This window comes from Manis javanica, chromosome 11, assembly GCF_040802235.1.
Source record: "Manis javanica isolate MJ-LG chromosome 11, MJ_LKY, whole genome shotgun sequence".
NCBI lineage: Eukaryota > Metazoa > Chordata > Mammalia > Pholidota > Manidae > Manis > Manis javanica.
Window position 1 is genome coordinate 79,159,863 of NC_133166.1, and position 7,012 is coordinate 79,166,874.

The following is a 7,012-nucleotide window of genomic DNA, read 5'->3' on the forward strand; positions in this document are numbered from 1 at the left end:
ATTCATGTGCTCACTTGTATACATTCACACACTCTTGGACTCACACACTCACACATTCATATGCTTACACTTGTACTCACATTTCTTACTCCCACACACATGCTCATCCTCACTCTTACACTTACGTTTGTACAGATGTGCTCACACACACCTGCTCACTCTCATACTCCTACACTCTTGCACACACACTCTCAAACTCACACACGAACATATGCATGTGTTCTTACACTCATACACTTTTACATACTCACACACTCTACAGCTGAACTCTCTGTCCCCAAACAGGCTGTGAGCAGCGAGCACCCTCACACCCTGGCCCCATCTCAGACCACCAGTTTCTCCCGGCACTGACCAACCAGCCCCCAGGACCCTGCCCCACCTAATTTCCTTCCCTCCAATCTCCCTGTCCACCAAAACGTTCCCCTTAGGCCCACATTGTGCTCTCAGCTTTCAGACCAAATATAAAACGGCCCTTGAGTGTCACTTCTCCTTTGGCCTCATCCCTGCCAACATCTTCCAAGGAGAGCACTTCCCACCACTCTCCCTTCCCAATCACCACCTGACCCCAGCCATCTGCCACTCACCAGGGCCACCTGGGCCACCAAGCCCACCCCAGCACCACCCTCCTCTATGGTTCCCACTGCCCACACTCCCCCTAAACCCCCTCCTCGGCTCCTGTGGCTCACACTCAGCTCCCTCCACCAGCTCTTCTTCGTGACCTCCTACCTAGGGGCAGCAGGGGCATGGAGTCCCCAGGCCTGGTCCTGACACCATCCCCCGGCTTACTTACGCTATCCCCTGGGCTGTCCCAACCTCTCCACAGGCTGACTGCACATCCCTGCTCTCTGGCCAGGTGGGCCACCTCGACCCCGGAACCAATTCTAGAACAACATGCATCACCCCTTGAAGTCCCACAGGCACCAGTGAAGGGGAACTCGGGCTGATGGAACTGTCCTATACCTTGAGTGTGGCAATGGTTACATGACTATACACATTTGTCAAACTGTACAACCACACACTAGGAAGGGTGAATTGACCACATGCAGATTATGCCTTGATAAAAATGGATGGGGAAAAGGCCCACAGGCCCCTCAACCCCTCACTAACATCAACATCTTCCCTCAGACCAGCTCCTCCTCTTCCTGGACCTTGTTTTCAGCAGTGACACAACCATCGACCCCAAACACCTCCTCCCCAACTAGAAATCTCAGCCCCCTGGCCAATCAGCCCCTTAATCTAGAAAGCCTACCTGCACAGATTTAGTCTCTTAAATCTATCCCTCATATACCACCTCCACCTGCCCACCACCTGAGCCTCAGGCCACCCTCACTGGGCTCTCTGCCATCCACCTGCCATGCCACCTGAGGGCCTTCCCCTCCCCATGGCAACACCCACCTGCAGCCAGACCTTTGCCCCCCACCCCCGCTCAGTTTTCCAGCTTCAAGAGCTTCCCTCTCCCATGAAAACCACACTCATCCTTCAGGCCCCAGCCTCCAAGCACAGAAAGCAGCCTTCCAGCCCTTTCCAGCACAGTCAACATGCTCCAGCCTGCTTCTCACCACGGAGGGCTGGCTCCCCCTGTAGGTCCTGTGCAGTCAGCCAGCCCATGCTGCGTCCTCTCAGGGTCCTCCAGGCTGCAGCTGCATTTGAGTGGTGGGTGTTCAGGAAACCCTCTCTGGCCTGCACTGAACTGCCAGGTGACGGTCACCAGGAGCACTATGCCAAGCCCTCCTTAACCAGCTCACCGGTGAGGTAAATGTGGCACGAACACAAGGGGTGCAAGGCTGCTCAGCCTGACCAAATTTGAAAGGCCAGAGCTCCAAGGCTGCTCCAGAAATGGGGGTTCCCCCTCAATCTGCTCTCTAGCGCAGCCCCCACTGCTCCCCCACCCTCAGCACTCACTCACCCCATGCCTCTCTGCTCAGGAACTCCACCTGGACCCACACTACTCAACAGTAGTCTTTGGCCTGGTAATGTCCTCAACAAGACCTACAACAGGAGTAAGCACTTACAAATATTTAAGTGCTTAGACACATCTGAGCACTGCTGTGAAGTTTCTACTGTGTTTTGCAAAAGCACTGGCCTTCAACAAATTGTGGGGGGGGGGCTGGTCCTTCACCACAGAGGGTTTGGGAAGCACTGTCCCCTCACCACCCCCCATCACCAACTCCCAACTTTTCCTGCTTAAATCCTGCTCATCCTGAGGCCCATCTAACATGCTTCTTCTCCAAGAAGCCTTCTCGGTTTCTATCAGCTAGAAGTGGTCTGACCCTGAGACCCCAGTCCAGACCACACAGGGCATTTAGATAGGCATCTGCACACCCCTTGCTACAATTCCCTGAAGTCAGGGACCCAGGTCTTGTTTACTGTCATATTCCCAATGCCATGCTCAAGGCACATAATCAATACTGGCTCAACAAGGAGTAAATAACATTCCAGAGTGGGCTTTTCTTCAGGGGCACCAACCCATAGGGAACACAGGGATTTTCCACGGTTTGGACAAAATGCACCCCCTCTCCACAAGCCCAGATGGAAATGGAAGAATTTTTTAAAATAAAAGCAAGTCAAGGGTTCTCAAAACAAGAGCTAAGTGGCTACTCAACCATAACAGATTCTACGTCACCCTAAAATGGCAATATGAGTGAAAAGCCCTCAGCTTTCTCATGAATCTTCTCTACATGCACACACTAAACCTAAGTCACACCCAGGTATGAAGAATGAAAAGAGATTTTTCAGGGTCATTTCCAACTTTAAATATTCTGTGGGCCCCTGACCTCAACGTAAAAGGTCAGGGCTCAGGAGCCTGTAACCCCACCAACAAAGGACATGCCTGTGGACAGACTGTGGACACACACACAGGTTCCCAAAATGCAGAAGAAGCCCCCTCTCAGATCCCACCCAGCTGCATCTCACGTGGGGTCCAAGCCCTGCCTCTGTGTCAGCAGACTCCACAAAGGGCACAACTCCTGAAGGAGAAGGGCCCTTGCACCCCAGCCCACCAGCCCTCCTTTCCACCAGCTCTCCCAAGCTCCTAACTATTATTTAGCAGGAATGCTGGAACTATTTCCAGATGCCACTGTCAGATCAAGACAACTCACCATCTAAATACTCCTGTCTAATTTTGCACACAGCTCTTCTTTCAACTGACAAAGATAACAACTCAGTGTGCGTGGCTCCTGATGGAAAATTATCCTGCCAAGTTTGGAGCTTCCCAAGAATAGACTTCTCTACACTTCTTTTTTAAAAAGGAGAAATGAGTGGCCTCCCTGTCCAGATACTCTTCTACAGGCAACACAGGACACCCAAAAGAACCCCTGAGGAATGTTCGTGGAAAAATTCTAATACAGCCCCACAGGATCAATTAACAAGAAAGGGAAATGCATGGGAGGAGCCTGGGATGTTTGTCCCCATCCTGTGCAGTGATCAGTGGTTTTCAGCTTTTCTACAGCCCCATCAGTTTGGTACTTCAGAGATTTGGGGCGTCAATTCAGGTTACACTGAAAAAAAAAATCTAGACTTTCTCTGTATGTAAAGAAATGGCCCACTATCTCTGACATTGATGCTTGGATCAACTACAGAACTCTACAAATTACCCATGTGGTCCTGCTGCATCATTATACTCCTGGGTACATGTAAACATACCACAGGTGTGTTTGAAATACAGCCACTGTCTGTAGACATGCGCCACCCCTTCCCATGTCACAAGAGATGTCTGAGCAAAAAGTAAGGATGAGTAAAGCACCATTGTGGAAGTGCCACTGGTGGGTGAATAACCAAGGTGGCCTTTCTGCAGGCATGCAGAGAGCTTAAACTTCTTTGCTATTCAGCAGACTCACAGACTCCAAGAAGGGACTAGCGGTTACCAAAGGGGAGGGGTGAGGAAGGGCGGGTGGGGAGGGAGGGAGAAGGGATTAAAGGGCATTTTGATAACACATAATGTAGGGGGGTCATGGGGAAGGCCGCATAGCACAAAGACAAGTAGTGACTCTATAGCATCCTACTATGCTGATGGACAGTGACTGCAATGGGGTGTGGTGGGGACTTGATAATATGGGTGAATATAGTAACCACAATGTTGGCCTTCATAAGATTGTGTATCAATGATACCTTAATTTTAAAAAAAGGCAAAAAAAAACCTTGTTTGCTATTTAAAAACTGCCCCATGGTTTTTCACATGCCTATTGCCCACCCCACCCTGCCCCAGTCTTGCAAAGTCCCCAAAGACAGACACTGCTAGTCTTGCACTTCTGCACTTGGGACCCCAAAGCACTGCCATGCACACTAATGCCCATGACTTGCTACCTTCCCTCTCTCCCACCCCCTGGGGTCAGAGGCGGGGTCTCCTTTAAAGCCCAATCTACAAGGCTTCCATCATTGGTTTAGGGCAGGGGGCACATTATCCTCTGCCTAAGCTTCTTAACTGCTCATGGCAGGTCCCAGGAGGCCTCTGGCAGCATGGGAGACTCTTTTTAGAGTCTTACCTCAGTGGTTCTCTTTTGCCCTCTAGGAGACATCTAGCACTGCAAGTATGTAATAGATAGAGGCCAGGGATGGTGCTATGAATCCTACAAAGCACAGGCCAGCCCTCGCACCACAAAGAATGATGAAGTCCAATGTCAAGTCTGAAGGTTGAGAAACTCTCTCTGAGGTGATACAGGGAAGTTCTCAGACCACCTGTCTCACTTTTCTTTTAGTTCCAATGTTAGGCAGAAAATTATTACAACCCTGTACTGTGTGCACTATTTGGAAGGCTGAACAAAATGCCCCAAACCAGCGCCTTAAAGATGCTGCTCCTGTGAACCACCCAGTGCCCCTTGCCCCAGCTTTGCCTCTTCTCAGAAGTGCCCACCTGCCAGGATTATCCACCCATCCACAGCCTGAGAAATGGGAAGTTGGCATCATCGTGTGTGCTCAAATCCTTTGGCAACAGGTCAGGCCTGGCAAATCCAGCTCTTTAGTCTTCTGTCACGCACAACCAAGGCCCAAGTGAGGATGGACAAGTTTCCCAATGGGCTCTAGGCCCAACCCAGGCTTCAGGAGGCTGACATCTCTCACCCAGATGGAGAGCCCCAGGACACAGACCTGCCCCTACAGCATTCCCGGTCCCCAAAACACTTGGTAAAACTGGCCTGGGTTTGGCAGGGCAGGTGGAGGCTAGGAAAATGCAGTTTAGGCATTTAAGCCCAAACCACTCACAAGACTCCCAGTGTTTGGGAAAGTAGGAGGAAGGGCCAAAGCAAAGCAAAACGTTCAGAACCATCAAGAATGCCCTTTCCCAAGTTCACCCAAATCCTCCACCTGTGAAACCCAACAGCTGACTCGGTGCAAGTGACAGGTTCTGATACAAACCTGCAGCCAGAGGCAGAGAGAGCCCCTGAGACACCGTGCCATGGAGTCTAGGATTTAAAAGAACATTATCGTAAGCAAGTGAGAAAGGAAAGCCGTACTAGCGGCCCAGGGCTCGATCACCGCGCTGCCGGCTCCTCCAGGACCCGGCTCCGGCACGCGGCCCTCGCTCCCTCACCGAGCAGGCCAGGCGAGCTGCGGTGGGCACGCGGTAGGAGCCAGGTGCAAGGCTCCCGTCCCGTCCCGCACCCTGAGGCCGCGTACCGCGCCGCAGCCCTGCGGCCCGTGAAGCTCGCAAGGGGAAGCCGAGCTGTCGCTTGAGGCTGCACTGCGGGCCAGGGCGCGTGAAGAGCCCGCTCTGGCCGCAGGTAGGCGGCGGTCCGGGCCTTACCCGAGCAGGAAGCCGGCTCTGCGAAGCCCCTCAGCGCCGCGTCCGCGCGCCCTCAGCAGCGCTGGCCCCAGCACGCGCTCAGGATCTGTTTACCAGACTCCCGCACCCGGACCCCGCGCCGCCCCGCCCCGCCCTGCCGGCCGCTCCCATTGGCTGCGCCTCCGCCGCTAGCCGCACGCCGCGCGGCGCCGGGTAGCATGCTCGGCCCGTGCGTTCCGCCCGCAGCCAATCGGGATCGAGGGCGGAGCTAGCAGAGCCAATGGGAGGCCGCCCCAGCTCCGGCCCCTCCCATTCCCCCGCTCCCTGTTGCCCTTTCCCCTAGTTGGGAAAGTGGGATTCTAGGCCCCGCTCTGCGGCGGCCGGCGTGACCTGAGTGTGACAATTGAGCGGGCTCTTCTCGGGCGAGCTCCGTGCCTTCCCTACCGGTGCTCAGCGGGCCTCCAAGCGGTCTCAGGGGAAGCAGCGGGAGAGGCGGGCGGGCTGCGGCGAACGCGGCTGGAGGCCGGCGAGGCCCACCCCCCGCCCCGCTTCCTGTGCTTGGGCCCTGCTCCCGGGCCCGCAGAAGGGCGCTGGGCTGTGGAGCCCGCCTCGGCACCCCGGCCCTGCCCGCACGTCCTTTATCTCGGTGAACCGGGGACTTTGTGTGGGCGTCCCCCAAACGGGCTGATCCTGAGGCGCCGCGCAGGGAAGCTCCGCCGCCGCCCTGCGGGGCCAGACCCCGATCCAAGCCGCGCCTGCCCGTCCGCGATCCCAGGCTCTGTCTGCAAGCGCTATCCGCCTTTGTTAGTGGATCTGGTGGGAAAAAGAAAATTAAGAACAATTTAGTGAATTTTCGTAAAACCTAATATTCAAGCCAAAGAACTGTCCCTTATTCTAAGTCTGTATTGTGGAATTCAGGTTAACGCTTTGGAGGCTTACTTATTTTAATGTTTTACTTTGAGAAATTAAAACCGTTCTGTGTTGATGCCTGACGAGTGTGTAATACACCAGAGGTGACATGAAGGCCGGGCTCGTGCCAAACGACCGGAGGGCGGGCTCCTGGCGCCATGTACCCTGGACACAGCTGCCTTGCTTTCTGGGCAGGCGGGCGGGGCGGGGGTTTGTACCGCGGGAGGGGCTGCCCTGTGTGGCTTCTCTGGCCAGGAGGCCTCTGCAGGACAGCCACATACTCTTCACTGGCCAAGTTCGGATGGCCCCACCGTCTTCTACACCTCAAATACAAAATCTATTTGAGGGAGAATCAAGGAAAGTAACTGCCCCAAACAGTACTGGCTA

At 54.2% G+C, this 7,012-nt stretch overlaps 1 protein-coding gene across 2 annotated transcripts in view; it reads right to left on the reverse strand.

Annotated features, from left to right (window-relative positions):
* COQ8A (coenzyme Q8A) overlaps positions 1–5,894 on the reverse strand; it is a 45,648-nt gene extending 39,754 nt beyond the window's left edge. The window contains exons 1-2 of one of the 2 annotated variants that reach the window (XM_037013632.2): positions 5,738–5,847; positions 5,350–5,396 (exon numbers count right to left, since the gene is read on the reverse strand). The gene's annotated coding sequence lies outside the window, so the exon portion shown is untranslated. Of the gene's footprint in view, positions 1–5,349; positions 5,397–5,737 lie in introns of both variants that reach the window. The other variant, XM_037013631.2, reaches the window with a different exon arrangement.
* Positions 5,895–7,012: the final 1,118 nt, after the last annotated feature.